This window comes from Thalassophryne amazonica, chromosome 1 (assembly GCF_902500255.1).
Source record: "Thalassophryne amazonica chromosome 1, fThaAma1.1, whole genome shotgun sequence".
Lineage (NCBI taxonomy): Eukaryota > Metazoa > Chordata > Actinopteri > Batrachoidiformes > Batrachoididae > Thalassophryne > Thalassophryne amazonica.
The window spans coordinates 138,004,836-138,021,420 of NC_047103.1; positions in this window are offsets into that span (position 1 = coordinate 138,004,836).

Genomic DNA, 16,585 nt, shown 5'->3' on the forward strand with positions numbered 1-16,585 from the left:
ATGTTGGAGAATTTTGTGATACTAATAATTAATTTAATTAATTTGTAATTTATAATAATAATAATAAACATAATCAATAGTATTAGTAATTAATGTTAATAATAATAATAAATCAGTAATAATAGTAATAATGAATATTGTTAATTGATTAATCATTAATTGATTGATTCCTAATTAATTAATTAGTAATTAAAATAAACACTTGAAATATATCAGTCTGTGTGGAATGAATGTATACATTATATAAGTTTCACTTTTTGAATGGAATTACTGAAATCAATCAACTTTTCATGATATTCTAATTATATGACCTATATTATTTTAATTTAATATGACTGCATGCAGTATCTGACACTGTCTCACTGTAGTTCATAAAAATAAACTGGTCAGTCAACAACGTCTCTCTCTCTCTCTCTCTCTCTCTCTCTCTCTCTCTCTCTCTCGCACACACACACACACACAGACACACATACACACACCTTGATCAATATTGTTTAACTTTGTGTGGGGAAAAAATGCCAAGAACGTTAGGTAGTAAAAATAAATAAATCTGTTTGATCATAAAATTAAAAAGAAAGTTGTGTTGAGTATGACAACTCTTGTTCATGCATACTTCATAGTTCATAATTTCCTACTACAATGAATGTCAATTCTGAGGCTGTTCTGTTATTCATTCATACACTTAAGAATATTCATGTTCTGAGTTCATAAAAAACTTGTTCTGTTGTGTGGGCCGCCCAAAGAGGAGGTACTGCTGGCCAACACCAGAGGGCGCCCTGCCTGTCGTCGGGCTTTGGGCACCAGAGGGCGCAGTCGCTGCAGGAAGCCACCAGGAGCCAGGAGCTGACAGCTGTCAGTAATCATCACTTCCCATAAAAGCCTTGAAGAAACACCACAACTCTGCCGAGTTATCAGCTTATCAGTTATCAGGTAAACTTACTCAGAGCCGTTTTGTGCCGTTCGCACATTTATTGCTACTGATCTTTGCAGTCGTAACCTCTGGTATACTTGCAGCATGGAGCTGGGTTTGTGGAAGTTTGGAGGAGCTGGTGTTTCCACTCCTCACTTTCCTTATCTCTGAGTATACTGTTGGTACTGCATGTTTTCAGTGTTCCTGTTTTCTGGGAGTGGTAGATTTTTCCCTCAGGAGAGGAACTGTACTTTTTTCTGACTGTTTGCTGGGTGTACACACACCCACCTTTAACCTGTTTGTTTTCCCTGCCAGCAGTACTGGATCTGACAGCTGGTAGCGGTGGCCACCTGGGACTCGGGACTTGGCGGCTTCTGTGTATTGCAGGTCTCCGTTGGCGGTGGAACCTTGTGGGCCCGGCTCTTCTCTGGATAGGCATCTCCTACCCTCGGGGCCTGCCCACACGTCACCTTTTTGTGGAGACTCAATTGACAGACTAAAAGCAGTATTTTGACCTGTTGTGCACATTTGCAATATTAAATTGTATTTATTGGCATCTCTATTGTCCATTCATTTACTCCCCCTGGTGTGGGTCCGTGCATCACACTTTCCCCAACAGGATAACTCGGCCAACGTCATGGATTTCGAGGGGCACATACCATCCATTGAACAATCAATGGAGATGCAAGGTGCACAGGCTCCAGCAGGAGACATGATGGGTGAGTTGCAGCAAATATTGACCACCCTCACTGCTCGGCTGGATTTGGTGACCGAGCAGAACATACTGCTCAATCGTAGGATGGAGCCTCTCACCGCTCAGGTGGAAGCGCGCGGACAGGGCGCGGCTGCAGCTCCTCCTCCTGCGGACCTGTTGCTGAACAGAGACCCTCCAGTGGTCGTTCAACAAATCCCCCCCCCATCCCCTGAAGCATACATTAGCCCCCTGGAACCGTACGGAGGTTGTGTTGAGACGTGCACAGACTTCTTGATGCAGTGCTCGCTCGTCTTTGCACAACGTCCCGTTATGTACGCGTCAGACTCCAGCCGGGTGGCTTATGTCGTAAATTTGCTTCGAGGTGAGGCACGCGCCTGGGCTACGGCACTTTGGGAACAGAATTCGTGGCTCCTAACGACATACTCTGGGTTTGTGAGGGAGTTCAGACAGGTGTTCGATCACCCTAATCGAGGCGAAACTGCTTCTAATGTGCTGCTGTCAATTCGACAGGGGCATCGAAGCACCGCTGAGTATGCAGTCGACTTCCGCGTCGCGGCAGCGAGAGCTGGCTGGAATACGGTAGCGCTCCGCGCCGCCTTTGTAAATGGACTGTCTCCGGTCCTTAAGGAGCACCTGGTGGCTAAGGACGAGCCGTGGGAATTAGACGGGCTTATCGACCTCGTTATACGGTGGACAACCAATTAGAAGAACGTCAACGGGAGTGAGACGAAGGGCGTGGCCGGGCACGAGCCGTCCCTCTCCCTTCCAGGTCCGAAACAGCGCCGCCTTCCCCACGCTCCAAAGCCAGAGCGCTCCGCGTGACGACAGCTCCCCCTGCTGACGAAGCTATGGACACAAGCAGGGCGAAAATGATATCAGCCAACAGACAAAGGAGGCTGGCCCGCAGAGAGTGTTTTATCTGTGGCTCAAGTGAGCATTTGCAGAAAAATTGCCCCAAGCGGTTAAACGCCAACGCTCGCCCCTAGAGACTGGGCTAAGGGTGGGCCATAACACACACGCGGGAAATGCATGAAAATCCACACGAGTCCCAGTTATGATCCTCTGTGGGGATTTAACCCTTCATGCCCCAGCACTCATCGACACGGAGTCAGAGGGGAATCTGCTTGATAGCAGATGGGCTAAGGAAGTAGGGCTCCCTGTAGTGGCCCTTCCTTCACCATTGAAGGTACGGGCACTAGATGGCACCCTTCTCCCTTAATAACACACCAGACCACAGCCCTTAACACTGGTTGTGTCTGGAACCACAGGGAGGAGATCGTGTTTTTTGTAACACCTTCTACCTCCAGAATTATTTTGGGTTATCCATGGATGAGTAAGCACAATCCCCGGATCGATTGGCCGACTGGGGTTGTGGCTCAATGGAGCGAAACCTGCCACTGGGAGTGTTTAAGATCCTCGGTCCCACCCGGTGCGACTGCTAAAGAGGAGGTCCGTGTTCCCCCAATCTTACAGCGGTGCCGCTGAGTACCATGATCTTGCTGACGTTTCAGCAAGATCTGGCACTCACCCTTCCCCTGCACTGACCTATGATTGTGCCATTGATTTGATTCCGTGCGCTGAGTATCCGTCCAGTAGGCTGTACAATCTCTCAAGCCCTGAGCGTGAATCAATGGAGACCTACATCCGGGACTCTTTAGCTGCCGGGTTAATCCAGAACTCTTCCTCCCCGTTAGGTGCTGGTTTCTTTTTTGTGGGCAAGAAGGACGGCGGACTCCGTCCATGCATTGATTATAGAGGGCTGAACGAGATTACGGTTCACAACCGATACCTGTTGCCTCCATTGGATTCAGTGTTCACGCCCCTGCATGAAGCCAAAATATTCACGAAACTGGATCTGAGGAATGCTTACCACCTGGTTCGGATCCGGAAGGGAGACGAATGGAAGACGGCATTTAACACCCCGTTAGGTCACTTTGAGTACCTGGTCATGCCATTAGTCCTCACTAACGCCCCCGCGATGTTCCAAGCATTGGTAAATGACGTCTTGCGGGACTTCCTGCATCGGTTCATCTTCGTATACCTGGACGATATCCTCATCTTCTCCCCGGATCCTGAGACCCATGTTAAGCATGTACATCAGGTCCTGCAGCGGTTGTTGGAGAACCGGCTGTTTGTGAAGGGCGAGAAGTGCGAGTTCCACTGTACTTCTTTGTCCTTCCTGGGTTCATCATCTCCTCCAACTCCGTCGCACCCGATCCGGCCAAGGTAGCGGCGGTGAGAGATTGGCCCCAACCGGTAAGCCGTAGGAAACTGCAACAGTTCCTCGGCTTCGCAAATTTCTATAGGAGGTTCATCAAGGGCTATAGTCAGGTTGTTGGTCCCCTTACAGCCCTGCCCTCCCCAAAAGTCCCCTTCACCTGGTCGGATCGGTGCGAAGCCGCATTCAGGGAGTTGAAATGCCGGTTCTCGACTGCGCCAGTTCTGGTGCAGCCTGATCCTAACCGCCAGTTTGTTGTTGAAGTGGATGCCTCTGGCTCAGGGATAGGAGCCGTGCTGTCCCAGAGCGGGGAGTCTGACAAGGTTCTCCACCCTTGTGCCTATTTCTCCTGCAGGTTGGCCCCATAGAGCGGAACTATGACGTTGGCAATCGGGAGCTCCTGGCTGTGAAAGAGGCCCTGGAGGAGTGGAGACATCTGTTGGAGGGAGCTGCGGTTCCATTCGCGGTCTTCACTGATCATCGGAACCTGGAGTACATTCGGAGTGCTAAGCGTCTGAACCCCAGGCAAGCCCATTGGTCACTGTTTTTCAAACGTTTTGACTTCCAGATCACCTACCGCCCCGGGACCAAAAACCAGAGGTCTGACGCACTGTCCCGGGTGCATGAAGAGGAGGTCAGAACAGAGCTGTCGGATCCACCAGACACCATCATACCGGAGTCCGCAATCGTCGCCACCCTCACGTGGGACGTGGAAAACATCGTTAGGGAGGCCCTGACGTGACACCCGGACCCTGGCGGTGGACCAACAAACCGACTCTACGTCCCACCAGACGCAAGAGCTGCAGTCTTGGACTTCTATCACGGTTCCAAGCTCTCCTGCCATCCGGGGGTGCGAAGGACCGTGGCAGTGGTCTGGCAGCGATTCTGGTGGGCGTCGATGGAGACTGATGTCTGGGAGTATGTCCGGGCCTGTACCACCTGCGCCAGGGGCAAGGCTGTACACCAAACTGAGAAAGGACTCCTCCAGCCGTTGCTGGTGCTTCGACGCCCCTGGTCACACATAGGCCTGGACTTTGTCACGGGTCTCCCTGCGTCCCAGGGAATGACAACCATCTTGACGATAGTGGACCAGTTCTCCAAGGCGGCCCACTTTGTGGCCCTCCCGAAGCTCCCGATGGCCCAGGAGACTGCAGACCTCCTGGTCCACCACGTCGTGCGTCTGCATGGTATCCTGACGAACATTGTATCGGATCGTGGTCCCCAGTTCTTGTCGCAAGTCTGGAGGAGTTTCTGCAAGGAACTGGGGGCCACCACGAGCCTGTCATCCGGGTACCACCCACAAACCAATGGACAAGCAGAGCGGGCTAATTAAGATCTGGAACAGGCCTTACGCTATGTGACCTCCGCGCACCCGACAGCCTGGAGTCAACATCTGGCCTGGATCGAGTACGCCCACAATAGTCAAATATCATTGGCGACCGGCCTCTCCCCATTCGAGGTGTGTTTGGAGTACCAGCCCCCATTATTCCCAGCCTTCGAGGGAGAGGTCGAGGTCCCCTCAGTCCAGGCCCATCTCAGAAGGTGCCGTCGGGTGTGGCGGACAGCCTGCTCTGCCCTTCTGAAAGCCTGGACGAGGGCGAAGAGCCATGCAGACCGCCGACGCTCCCCAGCCCCCGCTTACCAGCCCGGGCAGGAGGTTTGGCTATCAACCAAAAACATCCCTCTGCACACGGACTCAGCTAAGCTTATGGACAGATACATTGGACCCTTTACCATCACCAAAGTCATCAGTCCAGCCACATTGAAGCTAAAACTCCCAGCTTCACTGCGGATCCACCCCGTGTTTCATGTGTCCAAAATAAAACCATATCACACCTTGGACCTTTGCACCCCCGGACCAGCGCCACCTCCTGCCCGCATCATCGACAGCGAGCCTTCTTGGACAGTACGCAGGCTCCTTGATATTTGCCGGAGGGGTCGGGGTTTCCAATATCTGGTGGATTGGCAGGGGTACGGACCCGAAGAGCACTCCTGGGTGAAGAGGAGCTTCATCCTGGATCCGTCCCTCCTGGCCGATTTCTACCAGCGACATCCCGACAAGCCTGATTGGCGCCCGTTGGGGGGGGGGGTCCTGTTGTGTGGGCCGCCCGAAGAGGAGGTACTGCTGGCCAACACCAGAGGGCGCTCTGCCTGTCGTCGGGCTTCGGGCACCAGAGGGCACAGTCGCCGCAGGAAGCCACCAGGAGCCAGGAGCTGACAGCTGTCAGTAATCATCACATCCCATAAAAGCCTTGAAGAAACACCGCAACTCTGCCGAGTTATCAGCTTACCCGTCAGGTAAACTTACTCAGCCGTTTTTGTGCCGTTCACACATTTATTGCTACTGATCTTTGCAGTCGTAACCTCTGGTATACTTGCAGCATGGAGCTGGGTTTGTGGAAGTTTGGAGGAGCTGGTGTTTCCACTCCTCACTTTCCTTATCTCTGAGTATACTGTTGGTACTGCACGTTTTCAGTGTTCCTGTTTTCTGGGAGTGGTGGATTTTTCCCTCAGGAGAGGAACTGTAGTTTTTGCTGACTGTCTGCTGGGTGTACACACACCCACCTTTAACCTGTTTGTTTTCCCTGCCAGCAGTACCGGATCTGACAGCTGGAAGCGGTGGCCACCTGGGGACTTGAGACTTGGCAGCTTTGGTGTATTGCAGGTCTCCATTGGCGGTGGAACCTTGTGGGTCCCGGCTCTTCTCTGGATAGGCGTCTCCTACCCTTGGGCCTGCCCACATGTCACCTTTTTGTGGAGACTCAATTGACAGACCAAAAGCAGTATTTTAACCTGTTGTGCACATTTGTAAATATTCATTCATACACTTAAGAATATTCATGTTCTGAGTTTATAAAAAAACTTGTTCTATAAATAGTTCTCTTACTTTTGTGATCAAAAACATTGATTTGAATCAGTTTTGAGGCTGTTCTGTAAGTAGTTTTCAAATAAACAATAAATATAGCAACTTCTGATCAATCCATATCAATTTCAGACTTAAACTAATGTACTGAGTTAAGTCCCAGCCATTTTGTGTCAAACCACGCCCACTTCCGGTTTAGGCCCCACCTACTACGAGTACAGCTATGGATACAGATGCAGATAGTGGTGTACTCACTCATCCCTAATTATAACGCCTCAGCACATGAGCAAAGTTACAGTATTCTTCAGAACGACAATATACGCAACATGCATCCAGCAGCATAGATGTTGCTGTCATAGGAAATTGCCTGTAAAGTATTTTGGCAAGTTATAACTTTCTAAACTGTGTAATTTGTAATGAAAGCTGCTTACATTTGTGCGGCTCTTTCGGCGCCATGTTTGTTTGAGACAGCGGTAAGCTCCCCCTACCCCTCCAAATGGAGTGTGCATCCAGATTCACTACATTTGAAGGGGTTTGTAGCCCTCCGCCTACCCCTCCACCTCACTCCAGAAAGAGAATTGAGACACCCCTCTGTCTCTCGTGCCCGTGCAAAATGGAGGGGAAGGGGTAAGACGAAGGGCCAAGGGGTAGAAGTGAGATTCAGCCCAAGTGTTCCAATACTTTTGGAGGGCACCTTATGATGAGTGCACGAGTGTGATATTATTACTGTTTTGTTTAAGAATGCTTAATTTTCACTGTTGCTGCACTTTGTGTGAAAACATAGTCACCTCGTATATCATATCGACAGAGATATGATACTTGTCTTCAATATCGACATATGATCATTTGGCCATATGTGCAACTGTCAACTAGCTGAAACATTTGAATATTCATTTACATCTACATTTAAAAAAATGCTTAAAATGGCAGGGAGTTAAGAAGGCTGCAGTTAGGGGAGTCTGGGGGGCAAAGATGGCGAGGACTTGCCAGGCAGCTCCCAATTCAGATCAGGGAGACAGACACCCTCTCTACTTTTAAGATTAGGCTTAAAACTTTCCTTTTTTGCTAAGCTTATAGTTAGGGCTGGATCAGGTGACCCTGAACCATCCCTTAGTTATGCTGCTATAGACGTAGACTGCTGGGGGGTTCCCATGATGCACTGTTTCTTCTCTTTTTGCTCTGTATGCACCACTCTGCATTTAATCATTAGTGATCGATCTCTGCTCCCCTCCACAGCATGTCTTTTTCCTGGTTCTCTCCCTCAGCCCCAACCAGTCCCAGCAGAAGACTGCCCCTCCCTGAGCCTGGTTCTGCTGGAGGTTTCTTCCTGTTAAAAGGGAGTTTTTCCTTCCCACTGTAGCCAAGTGCTTGCTCACAGGGGGTCGTTTTGACCGTTGGGGTTTTACATAATTATTGTATGGCCTTGCCTTACAATATAAAGCGCCTTGGGGCAACTGTTTGTTGTGATTTGGCGCTATATAAAAAATTGATTGATTGATTGATTGATTGATGTGAGAGGCAAATAAAAAAAAATGCTTAAAGTGGCAGGGGGTTAAGAGGGCTGTAGTTTGGACCTAAATGACACGGAGAGATGCTGAAGCTTCGCTTGTTCATGTCCGTGACATGTACATATTATGCCTATGTGTTCTGTTCTGCAGTGTTCTGTTAAAATGGTGTGTTTGACGACTGACAGGCTGCATGATAGCACGTAACAACATGTTAGCTGTAGCTGTGTAGCATTAGCATATGTAGTCACATGAAAATTCAGTAGGTATATCTTATATCTTATATTTCAATTCTAAGGTGAAACTATGCTAGTGTACTAAGGTATATCTAAAAAGGAAGAGTAAAATAGAAGAGTAGAAAAGAGTACACTTAGGTGCCTAGTCTTGAGAACCAGGGATGATAGGTTAGCATAACGGTTAGCGTAACTTAAGGCGAACAAACTGTTTTCCAAGGACATATCCTGTTTTCACATCCTGTCCTGGCTGTCCTGTTTTGTTTTTTTTTTGTGTTTTTTGTAAGCGATAAATGTCCTGGTTTTCATTGTTTTTCATCTTTGAGTAAACTTAGAGTATCATTGAGTATCTCATTGCGGGCTGAGTTTCTTGGTTTTCAGTAATCAAAATATGGTCACAGTAGCGTAACTACTTATGCTAACCGTGATTAATTGGTGATGCTAACTATCAGGAAGGTGTCTAGCTTGACTGTGTTGATCTGTGCTACATTTTGAGCCGTGTGGTATTGCCTTCCAAATGTCAAACAGCATTTTGGACTAGCGTTGGGGTTCTTAGCATTTTGAATGCGCCCGACTACCACTGATTCAGTTTTACATTCTAAAATGAAGCTGATGTGCTCTCCCAGTGGAATAAGGAGATGTATTGATTGCTGTTTCAAGTTTTAACAGCAGATGTTTGAGTTACGGTGTTTGGGGTGAACCACACGCCGCCAGAAAAAAAGGAATCCAGCCAACATCAGCATTTCGTGCATTGGCTCTATAAAGAAAGTAAAGCATGGCATATGTCGCTTTCAGCAACTGCATTACACTCATTCTCCACACATATAACAGTCACAAATAGGAAAAAATAATGTTACCATAAATGTGGTTTTATTATTAATAACAGTATCTCTTTTAATGAACACTGCAGATACTTCATAGAAAACAAATCAGAAACAGGATAGACATCCTTTCAAAAATCATGAAAGTGCCTGGAATTATTCTGTGCTATATATTGTCATTGTTACTTATCACCAATAACAAAGCCGCTGCTGCCACCGCCACCAGTAAAGTTCACCATGAAACAAAAGTTCTGTTCCATTGAGAAATACATTGCATGCATTCACACAGCTTCCCAAAGTAGGCACGCCATCACCAAACTCCATGTGAAAAATCACACATTCAACACAATCTGCAGTCAGGATTTCTACTTTGAGAAGCTTTGCGAATAATGACAATTGGTTTCATGAATATGTCTCGATTGTCTTTATCTTATTGTCTTGATTCTATTTACACAATGCCAAAAAGCACAACAAATCCTTTTCACAACAGTTGCACAATTGGTCTTCTTGAACAAAATCCACATCTTGCATTTCATAGGGTGAAAGGTCTGGATGACAGCTTCGGGGTGAAGAAGAATTATCTGATTGAATGAAAGATTTTAATAGGACTGTTCTTCCAAAATAATTTGAATGTCAAACGTCTGCAACAGACCTAGGAGTGCTGTGAAATAGTACACTTCCCATACTGCAAGAAGAGAAAGAAATATGTACGTTTGTGGTTCAGTCGTTCATCACTTTGCATATTTTATGGCACTAAGAGAAACATAATCTCTGTGTAATGACGTATTTAGTATGAGGTTAGTTTTTGAATATGGCACAACTGCAGGCCTGGTGAGATGTCATAAATACACAGCTTCACTTCACGTTCACTGACACTTACTTTGGTCCATCTTGTGTTTAACTAGTGTTTGTCATAAATTCCTGGATATAATTTTGTATTTTTAATTTTAATATGTCATTCTTAATCTGAAATGTTTTTTTGAAAAGCAGCTTTTTCCCCCTCTCCTTTTTTCAAGTTTCATTGGCTCTGTCAGTTTAAGAAATATTTTACCCAGAATTGTTCTGATCCATCTTCTATGTACTGCTTCACATTTTGAGAGATCTCATGCTTACGTAAAGTCCAAAATGTTGAAAGTAATGATAGTCCCACTAGATGATAGTCTCTGGTCCACCAGATGAGGGTCTCTTTTCAAAAGAGGATTCAAAGCACGCTGCACTTCAGTTTGATTTGAACCTTACCCTTTCTAAAGACACTGCCATCTAGTGGGCCCAGAAAAAAACAGCAAATGCTTCATGAAATCTCATTTCGCTATCACGAGCTGACAAGGTTGGGTAGGATTACTTTGAAAGAATACATTTGGATTACATGTACGAGGTCTGTCCATAAAGTATAGGTCCTTTTTATTTTTTTCAAAAACTATATGGATTTCATTCATATGTTTTTACGTCAGACATGCTTGAACCCTCGTGCGCATGCGTGAGTTTTTCCACGCCTGTCGGTGACGTCATTCGTCTGTGAGCACTCCTTGTGGGAGGAGTCGTCCAGCCCCTCGTCGGAATTCCTTTGTCTGAGAAGTTGCTGAGAGACTGGCGCTTTGTTTGATCAAAATTTTTTCTAAACCTGTGAGACACATCGAAGTGGACATGGTTCGAAAAATTAAGCTGGTTTTCGGTAAAAATTTTAACAGCTGATGAGAGATTTTGAGGTGAGACTTTCGCTTTAAGGACTTTTCACAGTGCGAGACGTCGCGCAGCGCTCTCAGGCAGCGTCATCAGCCTGTTTCAAGCTTAAAACCTCCACATTTCAGGCTCTATTGATCCAGGACGTCGTGAGAGAACAGAGAAGTTTCAGAAGAAGTCGGTTTCAGCATTTTATCTGGATATTCCACTGTTAAAGGAGATTTTTTTAATGAAAGACGTGCGGGCGGATTGCAGCGTCGGCTCGCAGCCGCCGCGACGCTCCACCACAGGAAAAACACCTCCGTTGGAAGCCTTAAGGACAAGTTGGAACATGTTCAGCTGTTAAACAATTTCTCATATACTCACTCCACTGAAAGCCTTCAAATGCCGCCTGGATTTTACAAATGGTTATCAACACGGAGGTGTTTTTCCTGTGCCGCCGCACCGCGTCGGCTGTGTCCCGACGCGCGGACCCGTCCGCACGTCTTTCATTAAAAAAATCTCCTTTAACAGTGGAATATCCGGATAAAATGCTGAAACTGATTTCTTCTGAAACTTCTCTGTTCTCTCACGACGTCCTGGATCAATAGAGCCTGAAATGTGGAGGTTTTCAGCTTGAAACAGGCTGATGACGCCGCCTGAGAGCGCAGCACGACGTCTCGCACCGTGAAAAGTCCTTAAAGCGACAGTCTCACCTCAAAATCTCTCATCAGCTGTTAAAATTTTTACCGAAAACCAGCTTAATTTTTCGAACCATGTCCACTTCGATGTGTCTTACAGGTTTAGAAAAAGTTTGATCAAACACAGCGCCAGTCTCTCAGCAACTTCTCAGACAAAGGAATTCTGACAAGGGGCTGGACGACTCCTCCCACAAGGAGTACTCACAGACGAATGACGTCACCGACAGCCGTGGAAAAACTCACGCATGCGCATGAGGGTTCAAGCATGTCTGACGTAAAAACATATGAATGAAATCCATATAGTTTTTGAAAAAAATAAAAAGGACCTATACTTTATGGACAGCCCTCGTATGTATGTACATACATTTGGATTACTTGTAATCTGATTACTTTTGGATTACATTTCAAAGTTATCCTACCCAACCCTGCGAGCTGAAAGATCTTTTACTTTCATGCTGTATTTTCTGATTCCTGTGATTCAGGACCTTGTTTGAAGTTTGGAAGCTTCCTGCTGTGTTGTGACTGGCTGCAGAACCCCACTGAGGCTGAGGTGAAGCTCACACCTGATTGATCAAGTTCTCAGTCTTATGTCTGCCAATTAGTTCCTGTAACTGGTGATGTCCGTATGAGGTTTCCCAAAGCATCTGCATTATTTTTTTCTGGGTCCACTAGATGATCTCTTTTAAAAAAAAAAAAGGTTCAAAGCACACTGCACTTCAGATTAATTTGAACCCTATTTTTAAGTTACTGTGGATTTTTTTTTTTTTGGGGGGGGGGCAGCTGTCACTACTTATGGCATGAAAGGTTATTACCATGAAACAGAATTAGGGAACGGTACTTCAGATTCAAAGTTACACATTTGAAATGACAAAAGTTCCTGAGTTCCTGAAAATGTTCACAGTTCCAAGTGAGTGAAACACTCCCTAGAAAAGAACTACTGGTTTTGTCAATATAATGCTACAGTCACAAATTTTGGACCAAATTTTAATTAATGTCACCACAGTTCATACATTTGTTCCTGGATTTCACCCATTTGCCTGAACAATCGCTGCAAATTATTGGTGCTGCCTTTTGACATGAAAGTTCACACTAATCAATCACAAGTTATGCTGCAACCGCTATTTTGAAGCAACGGAAATAAAAAATATCCAAAAGGGCAACTGTCCTATTTGCTATACGTTTATTCACAATTACACATCTGATTAGTCTGGAAGACATTTTACCACTCATTCAAGTGACTTCTTTAATCATAAGCAAATTGACTTGGTTGCACCAGTTGCACCCTTGCAAGTGATAAGTGTCTCAGTTGTTATAATAAATGGTAGTTAAAATGAACAAAAGAAAAAATGTATGTTTTAAATTCTATACCCAGCTGAACACATGCTAGAGAACAATTGAAGATGCATACAGCTTTGATATTGTTCACGTAGGGTTAAGTAATACTGCAAAAAACAAACAAACAAACAAACAAAAAAAAATTATTTTGCCCCTCCGTATTGCTCGAATTTGTTGTTTACCATGATATATAATTTGATCATGCTAGCACAGCCATCTTGCTTTGTGTAGACCTGATCCTGTCAGAGCTCAGAAGTGAAAAAGAGTCGCTCCTGATTAGTACTTGGCTGGGAGACTGCTTGGGAACACCAGGGGCACTACGTGTTTCTTTATACAGAACATTTTATTTCATTTGCACATTTTATTTGCACCGTTTTACTGCTAATTATTTAGTGTTTAATGTATATTCATACATGCTCGTATAGAGAGAGTACAGTTCAAATCGGAGTCGAATTTCTTGTATTCTTGTAGATATTTGGCGAATAAAGACTATTCTGTTTCTAAACTGGAGTTGCACCAGGAAGAGCATCTAGTGAAAAACTTGCATCAAATCCCAATGCAGTTCTGTCCTAGATCTGCGAAAGCAGCCAAAACACAAAGAACAACATATAATTAGATAATGCCACTAGTTTGATTAATCTAATACCTGAAAAAACAGATGGTTTATTAATTGAAATTTAGAATACTTTAACAAAAAATAGGACAACAAGGCAAACATTTAAAGTAGACCTGCTTTGAAATAAATGCAGTTACATCTGTGGACCAAAAAATGACATATTTACACATAAGATCCTTCTGAATGTAGTAAAGTAAATCTGCAAGCCCAGATCTGTCATTCAACGGAGAAATCTTCATTTAAAAAATTACAAATTTACAGCTAAAATTTGGCCCGCCGCAAAACTGTCATCACATCCTGGACGTTGCCGTGATGTAAGAGAGAAGACACTATCCCAGCATCCATTGCATGCACCGGGACGGATATAGCAGTGTAAACTGTAATTTGTGGATTTACGTCAGTTTGCATCTCTTACAAAAGCACCTTTTTATTGTCTTATACGGAAGTATTGACTTTTTTTAAAACTTCATACTGTCTTGCGGTAAGTTTGGTGAGTACACGAGGTCTGTTAGAAAAGTATCAGACTTTTTTTTTCAAAAACCTGATGTATTTGAATCAAGCCTGATTGCGTGAGCCAACCTTGAACCTTTGTGCGCATGCGTGAATTTTTTCACGCCTGTCGATTGCGTCATTTGCTGGCAAGCATTGTTTGTGTGAGGTCGTGTGTTGTGCGCTCGTTGAAGTTTCATTGCAAGGAAAATGACGGAACGACTGGAGCAGCTCTGCATCAAATTTTGCCAGAAACTGAGCGACAGCCAGGTGGAAACCATTCGGAAGATTCAGACCGCTTTCGGGGCGTCACACAGATTAAGGAGCGGTACAACTGGTTTAAAGACGTCCGCACAACGGTGGAGAGCGAGCCACGCTCCAGTCGGCCATCGACATGCAGAAATGATCAGATCATTTAGAAAGTGAACGCTGTGGTGATGCGGGACCGTCATGTGACTATCTGAAAAATTGCAGAAGAGGTGGACATCAGCACTTTTTCAGCACATTCCATTGTGAAGATTTGGCCATGAAAAGAGTTGCAGCGAAATTCATGCCGCTGCTGACGGAGCAAAAGCACCTTCGTGTTGAAGCCTCACAGGACATGCTGGATTTCGAAAAATGATGCCCACCTCTTCCGCAATTTCTCAGATAGTCACACGACTGAAAAGTCACCGAAAGCCGTCTGAATCTTCCGAATGGTTTCCACCTGGCTGTCGCTCAGTTTCTGGCAAAATTTGATGCGGCGCTGCTCCAGTCGTTCCGTCATTTTCCTTGCAGTGAAAATCCGACGAAGGCTGCTTGCCCGCAACTGACGCAATCGACAGGCGTGAAAAAAATTCACGCATGCGCATGAAGGTTCAAAGTTGGCTCACGCAAGCAGGCGTGATTTAAAACCATCAGGTTTTTTGAAAAAAAAAAAAAAAAACAAGGTCTGATACTTTTCTAACAGACCTCGCACATTTCTTTTATTTTTGCCTGAAAATTATTTTTGGGGACTTTTTCATACACCCATTTAATTGAGTGGTGTCGCATTGAAAATCTACTGTCTTTAGCCTACCGCCATTTCGAGGTTGTTTATGATTGTTTTGCCTTTAGACTACATCTATATTCAACCATATTTCCCCTTAAAAAAACAATTAAAAATTTGTTATTTTTAAAGGAAGATTTCTCCGCTGAATTACAAATTTGGGCTTGCAGTTTTACTTTACTGCATTCATAAGGGTCTTATAAATACATATCAGCTATTTCTTTATGAGATCTGACCACATTTATTTCAAAGCAGGTCTACTTTAATTGTGCAAAAAAATGTTTAGAGATTTTCAATATGGATATCCCAATCAGTCTTTTTTTTGCCCAGATTCCGAACAGTCTTTTAATAGTGAGTACCCACGATAACTAGTTCACATCCAGTATTTGTATCTTCCGACACTTACACATTGCAAACACAGCCCAGTCTCGCGTTTTTTCGTCCTCCCATCACGAAATGATTTAAAATTGTGACTTTTTTAAAACTGTATTACTAACCCTTCTCCTACCGCCAACCCTAACCATAATCTAACCCTACTCCTTCCCCTATTCCTAACCATAACCACCCCGACCCCCCGCTGCACTTTTAATTATGTGGAGCCATCACGAAATAAATTAGAATGAATTTGTGCTCCCATGATGTAAATTTTGCACTTGCCAATATGACGGATCCGCGCGTCGGGACGCAGCCGACGCGGTGCGGCGGCACAGAAAAAACACCTCCGTGTTGATAACCATTTGTAAAATCCAGGCGGCTTTTGGTGGCTTTCAGTGGAGTGAGTATATGAGAAATTGTTTAACAGGCAGGACATGTTCCAACTTGTCCTTAAGGCTTTCAACAAAGGTGTTTTTCCTGTGGCGGAGCGTCGCGGCGGCTGTGTCCCGACGCGCGGACCCGTCCGCACGTCTTTCATTAAAAAAATCTCCTTTAACAGTGGAATAGTGGAATAATAAAATGCTGAAACCGACTTCTTCTGAAACTTCTCTGTTCTCTCACGACGTCCTGGATCAATAGAGCCTGAAATGTGGAGGTTTTCAGCTTGAACAGGCTGATGACGCCGCCTGAGAGCGCTGCACGACGTCTCGCACCGTGAAAAGTCCTTAAAGCGACAGTCTCACGTCAAAATCTCTCATCAGCCGTTAAAATTTTCACTGAAAACCAGCTTAATTTTTCGAACCGTGTCCACTTCGATGTGTCTCACAGGTTTAGAAAAAATTTTGATCAAACAACGCGCCAGTCTCTCAGCAACTTCTCAGACAAAGGAATTCCGACGAGGGGCTGGACGACTCCTCCCACAAGGAGTGCTCACAGGCGAATGACGTCACCGACAGGCGTGGAAAAACTCACGCATGCGCACGAGGGTTCAAGCATGTCTGACGTAAAAACATATGAATGAAATCCATATAGTTTTTGAAAAAAATAAAAAGGACCGTTACTTTATTGACAGCCCTCGTATATTCTGAAAGCACAGGTTGTCCTGAAAAAAAAGAGAC